The sequence below is a fragment of the Oncorhynchus mykiss genome, chromosome 9 (assembly GCF_013265735.2).
Source record: "Oncorhynchus mykiss isolate Arlee chromosome 9, USDA_OmykA_1.1, whole genome shotgun sequence".
Taxonomy (NCBI): domain Eukaryota; kingdom Metazoa; phylum Chordata; class Actinopteri; order Salmoniformes; family Salmonidae; genus Oncorhynchus; species Oncorhynchus mykiss.
In genome coordinates this window covers 6,907,697-6,919,897 of record NC_048573.1, presented here as the reverse complement: position 1 = coordinate 6,919,897, position 12,201 = coordinate 6,907,697, and positions in this window count along the sequence as shown.

Below are 12,201 nucleotides of genomic sequence, written 5' to 3'. Positions count from 1 at the left end.
AACGAAGGGAAACATTAAACAGACTTTGAACAGCAGAACTGTCAATTTCCTAAAATAATCTGTACTGTTTTATCATTTCCTTGTCATTCATATATTCATATCAAATCAAACTGTATTTACAAACACTGTTTTACAACATTAAGTCCATGGTACAGTATATGTATTTATCTGAGACCCACAGTATGAATGTTCAGGAGTTACTCTCCTTTCCTAATAGTGACTGAAGACCTTACTTCTATTGTCAGTTTTTCTCTCTTTGTGGATATTATTCATATTCCTCAGCAAATAAGTCTTCTGAGTCATTATTTTATCACAGATTGAGCAGCCATGTTATTTCACTCCTGTATGAGTCTGTCATGTTCATTTAGGTGCTTCTTGGGATTGAAGCTATTCCCACTGTCAGCACAGCTAAATGGTTTCTATCTTCAGTGAATGCGTATAATGTCTGGTTAGGTGTTGCTTGGGATTGAAGCTTTTCCCCCTGTCACCACAGCTAAATGGTTTCTCTCTTCTGTGAATTATCATGTACATGGATAGAAGGTCTTGCCATAAAAGGGGCGGGTGTAGGGTTCCCCCATTGGGGGGTTCTGATCCAATGGTGGGCTGGGATCCAATGGTGGGCTGGGATCTAATGGTGGGCTGGGATCCAATGGTGGGCTGGGATCCAATGGTGGGCTGGGATCTAATCGTGGGCTGCTGTCAAGTCCTGCATGGTCGCTGCTTATGGCTGAAATGTGGCTTTAGGTGTAACAGTATAACTTTAGACCGTCCCCTCGCCCATACCCGGGCACGAACCAGGGACTCTCTGCACACATCAACAACAGTCACCCACGAAGCATCGTTACCCATCGCTCCACAAAAGCCGCGGTCCTTGCAGAGCAAGGGGAACTACTACTTCAAGGTCTCAGAGCAAGTGACGTCACCGATTGAAACGCTATTTAGCGCGCACCACCGCTGACTAGCTAGCCGTTTCACATCCGTTACATGAGCATAGTTCTGATTATCTGGAATTTTGAAAATCTTTAGGTGGGTCACAGTGGCAAAAGGTTTGAGATCAACTGGTTTAGAGTCACTCTCTCTGTTCTCCACAGTCTGGGTTTGGGGAAGAGTCAATCATTGAAGTGGGCCTTCCTGATCACATTCTCTCTTCACACAGGAAGGAGTGAAATTGAAATCAGTGATATCAGGCCCCAGCTCTTGAATCTGCTCTTCCTCCTGACTGGTCCTGACTTCCTCCAGTTCCTCTTTAATCTGTTTGGTCTCTGGGTCCTTCTGTCCCAGACTGGGGCTCCACTCCTGCTCACAGTGCTGCTGCTCAGAGGGAACCTCCTCTTCAGAGACAGAGAGCTGCAACGGAGATGAGGGTAGAGGTCATCTGCAGTATATACCACCGAAGTAAATAGAACACCTGAATTATTCAGATGAATTCAAGATCTCTATGATCTATGCAGCCTTTAGATGTGCCTGAGTGCAATCAGCTAGGACCAGATTCCAAGTTTGTAGATTTCTACAAAGTCCATATTGATACATAAACACTAAACAATAATTAAGATACATTTAATTACAAGCTGATTGACAAAGTCATGACACATTTGAAACATTAAATGATACCACCCCTCCAAATCCAAAACAGCCACCTATATCTCTTGAGACATAATAACAAATGTTTGGCATTTTATTAGGATCTCCATTATCTGTTACGAAATACACACACACACATAATTTCTAGGTGAAATAGGGGAGATGCTTATATCGAGATAACCTGCTCAGGAAGATGCCAGAGCTCCAAAACCCCCATAAAAAAAAAGCCAGACTAACAGTTTGCAACTGCACATGGGGACAAAGATTGTACTTTTTGGAGAAATGTCCTCTAGTCTGATGAAACAAAAATAGAACTGTTTGGCCATAATGACCATTGTTATGTTTGGAGGAAAAAGGGGGATGCTTGCAAGCCGAAGAACACCATCCCAACCGTGAAGCCTGGGGGTGGCAGCATCATGTTGTGGAGGTGCTTTGCTGCAGGAGGGATTGGTGCACTTCCCAAAATAGATGGCATCATGAGGGAGGAAAATGATCTGGATATATTGAAGCAACATCTCAAGACATCAGTCAGGAACTTAAAGCTTGGTCGCAAATGGGTCTTCCAAATGGACAATGACCCCAAGCATATTTCCAAAGTTGTGGCAAAATGGCTTAAGGACGACAAAGTCAAGGTACTGGAGTGGCCATCACAAAGCACAGAACTCAATCCTATAGAAAATGTGTGGGCAGAACTGAAAAAGCGTGTGCGAGCAAGGAGGCCTACACACCTGACTCAGTTACACCAGCTCTGTCACCCAACTTATTGTGGGAAGCTTGTGGAAGGCTACCCAAAACATTTGACCCAAGTTAAACAATCTAAAGGCAATGCTACGAAATGGTAATTGAGTGTATGTAAACTTCTGATCCACTGGGAATGTGATGAAAGAAATAAAAGCTTAAATAAATAATTCTCTCTACTATTAATCTGACATTTCACATTCTTAAAATAAAGTGGTGATCCTAACTGACCGAAGACAGGGAATTTTTTGCTAGGATTAAATGTCAGGAATTGTGAAAAACTGAGTTTAAATGTATTTGGCTGAGGTGTATGTAAACTTCCGACTTCAACTGTATGATATGATACAGCTTTTCCTTTAGTTATTACCATGCATGAGGTCCCCGCATTGTAGATTTTATATATATATATAAGGTAAATTGCTAGCTAGCATTAAACTTATCTTACTAAAAACAATCAATCTTAACATAATCACTAGTTAACTACACATGGTTGATGATATCACCAGGTTAACTAGCTTGTCCTTAAACCTGCATATTTAGTTAAAATAAATGCAGGCAATATTAAACTAGGGAAATGGTGTCACTTCTCTTGCGTTCAGTGCAAGCAGAGTCAGGGTATATGCAGCAGTTTGGGCTGCCTGGCTCGTTGCGAACTGTGTGAAGACTATTTCTTCCTAACAAAGACCGTAATTAATTCACCAGAATTTTACATAATTATGACATAACATTGAAGGTTGTGCAATGTAACAGCAATATTTAGAGTTATGGATGCCACCCGTTCGATAAAATACGGAACTGTTCTGTATTTCACTGAAAGAATAAAAGTTTTGTTTACAAAATTATAGTTTCGGGATTTGACCATATTAATGACCTGAGGCTCGTATTTCTGTGTTTATTATATTATAATTAAGTCCATGATATAATATTTGATAGAGCAGTCTGACTGAGCGGTGGTAGGCAGCAGTAGGCTCGTAAGCACTTGACTGCGTTTGCCAGCAGCTCTTAGCAATGCTTGAAGCACAGCTCTGTTTATGACTTCAAGCCTATCAACTCCCGAGATTAGGCTGGCAATACTAACGTGCCTATAAGAACATCCAATTGTAAAAAGTATATGAAATACAAATGGTATAGAGAAATAGTCGACGTGTCATAATTCCTATAATAACTACAACCTAAAATTTAACTGGGAATATTGAAGAACTGGGAATATTGAACCACCAGCTTTCATATGTTCTCATGTTCTGAGCAAGGAGCTGTTTAACTTTTTTACATGGCACATATTGCACTTTTACTTTCTTCTTCTCCAACTGTGGTTTTGCATTATTTAAACCAAATTGAACATGTTTCATTATTTATTTGAGACTAAATAGATTTAATTTATGAATTATATTAAGTTAAAATAAATGTGTTCATTGAGTATAGTTGTAATTGTCATTATTACAAATATATATATATAAAATAAATCAAAAATAATGAAATAATCTTTTTGTGTTTTTTTGTTTTAAATAAAAAAAGAAATCTGCCAATTATTTGGTATAGGCTTTTTTAGGTCCTCCAATAATCGGTATCGGCGTTGACAAATCATAAATCGGTCGACCTCTACCCTGATGGCTTCCCTTCAGAGAACTACTAACACCTCTACTTCAAGCCTGTTTTAACTGGACTCACTCTGGGAGGATCTTCCACCATGGTGGATAGAAGACATATCTGTAATTCCTAAGGAGGGCAAAGATAAGAAGGAATGTAGTTCCTATCGCAATTCTTAACATGGATTATATACTATATGCATCAATAATAACCAAAAGAATGAAGGACATAATCCCAGAATTGATTGACGGCGATCAAACTGGTTTCATACGAAATAGAATAGACACAGGACAACATAAGGAGAATAGTACATGTCATGGACCATATCACGAAGGATAAGACAAGTGCTATATTAAATCAGTCTAGTTTATTATCACCTGGGGGTGGCCCGTCAGGAAGTCCAGGATCCAGTTGCAGAGGGAGGTGTTTAGTCCCAGGGTCTTTAGCTTAGTGATGAGCTCTGAGGGCACTATGGTGTTGAACACTGAGCTGTAGTCAATGAATAGTATTCTCACATAGGTGTTCCTTTTGTCCAGGTGGGAAAGGGCAGTGTGGAGTGCAATAGAGATTGCATCATCTGTGGATCTGTTGGGGCGGTATGCAAATTCGAGTGGGTCTAGGATTTCTGGGATAATGGTGTTGTGAGCCATGACCAGCCTTTCAAAGCACTTCATGGCTACAGACATGAGGGTTGGTAGTCGTTTAGGCAGGTTACCTTCGTGTTATTGGGCACAGGGACTATGGTGGTCTGCTTGATACATGTTGGTATTACAGACTCAGACAGTGAGAGGTTGAAAATGTAAGTGAAGACACTTGCCAGTTGGTCAGCGTAAGCTTGGAGTACACATCCTGGTAATCCGTATGGCCCTGCGACCTTGTGAATGGTGACCTGTTTAAAGGTCTTACTGACATCGGCTGCATAGAGCGTGATCACACAGTCGTCCAGAACAGCTGATGAGCTCATGCATGTTTCAGTGTTGTTTGCCTCAAAGCGAGCATAGAAGTAATTTAGCTCATCTGGTAGGCTCGTGACACTGGGCATTGTAAGAGTTTGCCTGTTTGATGGTTCGTTGGAGGGCATAGCGGGATTTCTTACTGGGTTACAGTCCCGCTCCTTGAAAGTTCAGTGCGGATGTTGCCTGTAATCTATGGCTTCTGGTTGGGGTATGTACGTACAGTCACTGTGGGGACGACGTCATCGATGCACTTATTGATGAAGCCAGTGACTGACATGGTGTACTCCTCAATGCCATCGGAAGAATCCTGGGAAAATATTCCAGTCTGTGCTGCAAAACAGTCCTGTAGTTTAGCATCTGCTTCATCTGACCACTTTTTATTGACCGAGTCACTGGTGCTTCCTGCTTTAGTTTTTGCTTGAAAGCAGTAATCAGGAGGATAGAATTATGATCAGATTTGCCAAATGGAGGGTGAGGAAGAGCTTTGTATGCTTCTCTGTGAGTGGAGTAAATGTGGTCCAGAAGTAGCTTCTCTGTGAGTGGAGTAAATGTGGTCCAGAAGTAGCTTCTCTGTGAGTGGAGTAAATGTGGTCCAGAAGTAGCTTCTCTGTGAGTGGAGTAAATGCGGTCCAGAAGTAGCTTCTCTGTGAGTGGAGTAAATGTGGTCCAGAAGTAGCTTCTCTGTGAGTGGAGTAAATGTGGTCCAGAAGTAGCTTCTCTGTGAGTGGAGTAAATGTGGTCCAGAAGTAGCTTCTCTGTGAGTGGAGTAAATGTGGTCCAGAAGTAGCTTCTCTGTGAGTGGAGTAAATGTGGTCCAGAAGTAGCTTCTCTGTGAGTGGAGTAAATGTGGCCCAGAAGTAGCTTCTCTGTGAGTGGAGTAAATGTGGTCCAGAAGTAGCTTCTCTGTGAGTGGAGTAAATGTGGTCCAGAAGTAGCTTCTCTGTGAGTGGAGTAAATGTGGTCCAGAAGTAGCTTCTCTGTGAGTGGAGTAAATGTGGTCCAGAAGTAGCTTCTCTGTGAGTGGAGTAAATGTGGTCCAGAAGTAGCTTCTCTGTGAGTGGAGTAAATGTGGTCCAGAAGTAGCTTCTCTGTGAGTGGAGTAAATGTGGTCCAGAAGTAGCTTCTCTGTGAGTGGAGTAAATGTGGTCCAGAAGTAGCTTCTCTGTGAGTGGAGTAAATGTGGTCCAGAAGTAGCTTTTCTGTGAGTGGAGTAAATGTGGTCCAGAAGTAGCTTCTCTGTGAGTGGAGTAAATGTGGTCCAGAAGTAGCTTCTCTGTGAGTGGAGTAAATGTGGTCCAGAAGTAGCTTCTCTGTGAGTGGAGTAAATGTGGTCCAGAAGTAGCTTTTCTGTGTGTAGAGTAAATGTGTTGATGGGGTTTTACTACAAGATCCAGACCAGTGAGAGTGGAAAGAAATAACTACAATGTGGAGAAACCGTTATATTGAGTAATGTTATATTGACTAATAGGGGGATCTAGGATGATCGTTAAAAAAAAAATTTTTTTTTGTCGCTGATCCGTTTCACTTCCGCATTGTCTTCTTCTTCTGTAATATCAACGGGAGGAGATCCCATAAGTACAGCACAGTGCGCCACGTGGATGGGGTTTTACTACAAGGTACAGACCAGTGAGAGTGGAAAGAAATAACTACAATGTGAGGAAAACGTTATATTAACTAATAGGGGGATCTAGGATGATCATTAATCATATGAACCGAATTAAAAGACAACACATTGCAACACAGGCGACTCCTGACAACTGCAACCACTTGGGACTGATGTGACATCTTGCACTAAACGAGAGAATATTAATAGCAATCATCAATTTCTTGAGGAACAGAATCAGAACCGCAAATAAAAGTGATCTATAATATTCCGGAACAGAACCATTATTTTAAAAGCTAGGGAACCGGTTAATAACATTATTTTACATTCCAGGGATTTTTTCCAGCCCCACAAAAAATGCAACAAAGTGCCTATGCAAAGCTCTTACTCTGTCACTCAAAATCATATTCCAGTGTCTGCCTGCCAGCTGAAAATCTTTGCCAGTGTGTGTCTCAGTGGGGCATGTGTATGTGTAGGTTACCTGCCCCTCCCCCTCCGGAGCATAGGTTACTGCGCCTGTCGTACTGACATTACAAACGTGATTAAGAAGTTAGGGAAGGATTTTTCATTAGAGAATAAATGATTAACTTTTTCGATGCTAGTTAAGTATAATATAGCCTGGTGTATACAGGGTAATGGGTCTGTCTAAGTAGATGAAAATGTGTGCAATTGTACAATGGACACTCATGGAGAATCAAATTGCTCACTGACAGTTCATGATTTGCAGATGGGCAGAGGCTTACATGTAAGTGCTATCCTCCCAGTGCATAATGTAACCTTGGAAACAAGGAAATCAGCCTCTAATGGGACCTATTGGTTATGTGGGTACAGCATATCCGGCTGTGACACAGCCCGGGATTGAACTCAGGTCTGTAGTGGTGCCTTAGACTGCAGCGCCACTCGGGAGGCCCTGTGCTAATGCTTGCTGGTAAACCTAGCATTAGATGGCTGGTTGTAACGTTGTAGCTTGCTGTTTAGTAGCCATATAAACGTCCCTTTTTCACGAACCTGTCTTTCAAAGATAATTCGTAAAAATCAAAATAACTTCACAGATCTTCATTGTAAAGGGTTTAAACACGGTTTCCCATGCTTGTTCAATGAACCATAAGCAATTAATGAACAAGCACCTGTGGAACGGTCGTTAAGACACTAACAGCTTATAGACGGTAGGCAATTAAGGTCACAGTTATGAAAACTTATGACACTAAAGTGGCCTTTCTGCTGACTCTGAAAAACACCAAAAGAATGATGCCCAAGGTCCCTGCTCATCTGCGTGAACGTGCCTTGCATGCTGCAAGGATGCATTAGGACTGCAGATGTGGCCAGGGCAAAAAATTGCAATGTCCGTACTGTGAGACACCAAAGACAGGTACATCCGAACATCACACCTGCAGGACAGGTACAGGATGGCAACAACAACTGCCCGAGTTACCAGGGATGCACAATCCCTCCATCAGTGCTCAGACTGTCCGCAATAGGCTGAGAGAGGCTGGACTGAGGGCTTGTAGGTCTGTTGTAATGCAGATCCTCACCAGACATGACCGGCAACAACATTGTCGCCTATGGGCACAAACCCACCATCCCTGGACCAAACAGGACTGGCAAAAAGTGTTCTTCACTGACGAGTTGCGGTTTTGTCTCACCAGGGGTGATGGTTGGTTTATTGTGGAAGGAATGAGCGTTACACCGAGGCCTGTACTCTGGAGCGGGATCGATTTGGTGTTGGAGGGTCCGTCATGGTTTGGGGCGGTGAGTTACAGTATCATCGGACTGAGATTGTTATCATTGCAGGCAATCTCAATGCTGTGTGTTACGGGGAAGACATCCTCCTCCCTCATGTGGTACCCTTCCTGCAGGCTCAACCTGACATGACCCTCCAGCATGACAATACCACCAGCCATACTGCTCGTTATGTGCGTGATTTCCTGCAAGACAGAAATGTCAGTGTTCTGCCATAGCCAGCAAAGAGCCCGGATCTCAATCCAATTGAGCACGTCTGGGACCTGTTGGATCGGAGGGTGAGGGCTAGGGCCATTCCCCCCAGAAATGTCCGGGAACTTGCAGGTGCCTTGGTGGGAGAGCAGCAAGAACTGGCGAATCTGGTGCAGTCTATGAGGAGGAGATGCACTGCAGTACTTAATGCAACTGGTGGCCACATCAGATGCTGACAGTTACTTTTGCTTGTGACCCCCCTCCCTGTGTTCAGGCACACATTATTCATTATTCACAATATTCTGTTAGTCACATGTCTGTGGAACTTGTTCAGTTTATGTCTCAGTTGTTGAAAATTGTTATGTTCATACAAATATTTACACATGTTAAGTGTGCTGAAAATAAACGCAGTTGACAGTGAGAGGAAGTTTATTTTTTGCTGAGTTTATATTCGGTGAGCCTGTTTCTGTCCTGCCCTCGACTTTGGTGCAGGGCATGTGATATCCATAGCCTCTTCGTCGCAAAACTCCTAGATCTTCTCAAAATCATATATTTGTCTAGCTGTGTCCAGGCGGTGCTTGTACAGGCAGACCATCTATGGGAGGAAGGATGTCAGTGATGCACAGCAGCTAAAATCTGATCCTGACAGTCCAAGCGCTCCTTGGTGACAACAACACCAGGCTCCAGAGCAATGAAGCTGTAAAACAGGAAATAACAACAACAAAATCAGAAGACATTACAACATTGCACAACATCAATTTACCTTAGATGAGAAGAATAACCTCATACAATGCGTTGGAAATTATTTTCACCTGAAGTGCTGGTACTGCTTGATCTGTGGCAGTGGCCTGAAGTACGGAGTCAGGTGGTGTTGCCAGCCATAGCTTTCCAACAGCACCGTAAAATCCTCCAGTTCAACCAGCTGTGGGATGTTGACCCCTGTCACAGTGTTATTCTTCACAACACCAGCAATCTCAGACAAAGTGTTCACTCTGGTCTTTCTGAAGCGCTGCTTGATAAGGCCCCGACGCCTGGTTCCTCTCTAGGTTTCTTCCTAGGTTTTGGCCTTTCTAGGGAGTTTTTCCTAGCCACCGTGCTTCTGCACCTGCATTGCTTGCTGTTTGGGGTTTTAGGCTGGGTTTCTGTACAGCACTTTGAGATATCAGCGGATGTACGAAGGGCTATATTAATAAATTTGATTTGATTTGATTTGACGCACCAGCCGGGTGCAAACTTGGTGTGGCCTGTGATCAGGAAGTGAAAGTTCCAGACTGTGGTGGAGCTTGTGCATGGTCCACCAGGCACAATACCAGAGAACAAACTTGTTCTTGTTTTGGCCACTGCAGTTTTCACAATTCAGGTCCACACGTGTTTCCCTAAGTTGGTGAAGAAATGGGGCATGTAGTTGATGACTGCACTGCTGCCTTTGCTTGCTTGGGCCAGTTCTCTTTTTTAATGGGAGGCATTAGACCATTCTCCTTGTATGACTGGTGGATGAGAGTCAGGCGTGTTTCTACTGATGGTGAAAAACAAATTCCAGGTACAAATATTTTAGCATTATTATACAATGCGAAATAGATGCGAAATGGCCTTCTGAGAACATCACTACACACAGTTCATACACGTAATGTTAGCTAGCTAGCCAGCCATGTCAGCTGGCTAGCTAACAGCAAGCTTTAACTAGCAATACAACCCGATTTTTGATAGCTACCTAAAGTTAACCAAATAGGTTCAATGTTAGCTAGCTAACATTAGGCTATAACTAGCCACGCGAAATGGCATTCTGAGAAAACATCCCTAACGTTACACACACACTTCATACACGTAAATTCATGTTAGCTAGCAAGCCAGCCATCCAACGTTAGCTAGCTAACAGCAAGCTTTAACTTGGGGTGTTTTGTTTAGACAGGTAACGCTAATGTAAGCTAGCTAAAAAAATAAACTATAATCCCAATCCATAGAGTAACGTTACTAGCAAAACAAACAGATTGTCATAGCTAAATTAACCGAATAAGTTAGGTTCAATGTTAACGTTAGCTAGCAAGCCAGCGATCGAACTCCAGCTGGCTAGCTAACTGCGAGCCTTGACTTGCAATGAAAACAACTTTCTGACAAAATTAGAAAGGTATATCTGAAACTGTACCTAGATTCCAATTTGACAGAGAAGCCAGGTAGACGCTACACCATTCGCTGCCAGGAAGCAGGAGGGGCTTACTCTGAGTCATTGACACACTAGGATTATGAGGATGCAGTAAAGTCTATAGCTAGTTTGCTCCTGTCCCCCAACTTAGCTATTCCGTTTATAATTAGACTTTAGCATGTTCCAAATGTTCTAATTTACACCAGCCAAGAGTTTGTCTCATCAAAACTTTGACTCCTTTAACACCATTTATTTATAGTCCCGGCCTTAGGTGGCCTCTTCACACAATTTATTTATTGTCCCGGCCGTCATTAATGCCTTTAATGACCTAAAGATCTTTCTTAACCTTTCCTCTGTAGTAACTCCATCTGTTTAAGAAGTGCAATTACATTTATTATCATATATTGTGATAAAAGCACTGGAATGTTTTGCCACGAGGTAATGGTTATTGATACATAAAAAAATATATATACTTTCCTGAAAATGTCCTTCCATCTTTCAGAGTATTTCTCATCCATTTTGTCTTAACGCTGCTCATGTAACGGATGTGAAATGGCTAGCTAGTTAGCGGTGGTGCGCGCTACTAGCATTTCAATCGGTGACGTCACTTGCTCTGAGACCTTGAAGTAGTGGTTCCCCTTGCTCTGCAAGGGCCGTGGCTTTTGTGGAGCGATAGGTAACGATGCTTCGAGGGTGACTGTTGACGTGTGCAGAGCGTCCCTGGTTCGCGCCCGGGTCGGGGCGAGGGGAAGGACGTAAAGTCTATACTGTTACACTCATTCATGATATTGTCAGAACAACATTCTTTATAATTTCTCTTGATAACTGCATTGTTTGGTTTTAGTGCAAGCTGTCACATCAGTCCCAAGCGGTTACAGTTGTCAGAAATCACCATTGTTACAATGTTTTGTCTTTTAATTTAGTTTATACACAAAATTATCCTTGTAGATCACCATGTGGTTTATTAGAACTGTTTCCCTCATTGTACACTGAACAAAAATATAAACGCAACATATAAAGTGTTGGTCCTGTGATTCATGAGCTTAAATAAAAGATCCCAGAAATGTTCCATATGCCCAAAAAGCTTATTTCTCTCAAATTTTTTGCACACATTTGTTTACATCCCTGTTAGTGAGCATTTCTGCTTTGCCAAAATAACAGTTGTGGCATATCGAGAAGCTGACTAAACAGCATGATTATTACACAGGTGCACCTTGTGCTGGGGACAATAAAAGGCCACTCTAAAATGTGCAGTTTTGTTACACAATGCCACAGATGTCTCAAGTTTTGAGGGAGCTGGCAATTGTTGACTGCAGGAACATCCACCAGAGCTGTTTCCAGAGAATTTAATGTTAATTTCTCTACCATAAGCAGTCTCCAACGTCGTTTTAGAGAATTTGGCAGTACGTCCAACCGGCCTCAACAGCAAACCATGTGTATGGTGTTGTGTGGGCAAGTGGTTTTCTGATGTCAACGTTGTGAACCGAGTGCGCCATGGTGGCGGTGGGGTTATGGTATGGGCAGGCATAAGCTACGGACAACAAACACAATTGCGTTTTATCGATGGCAATTTGAATGCACTGGGGTACCGTGACGAGATCCTGATGCCCATTGTCGTGCCATTCATCTGCCGCCATCACCTCATGTTTCAGCATTATTATTAT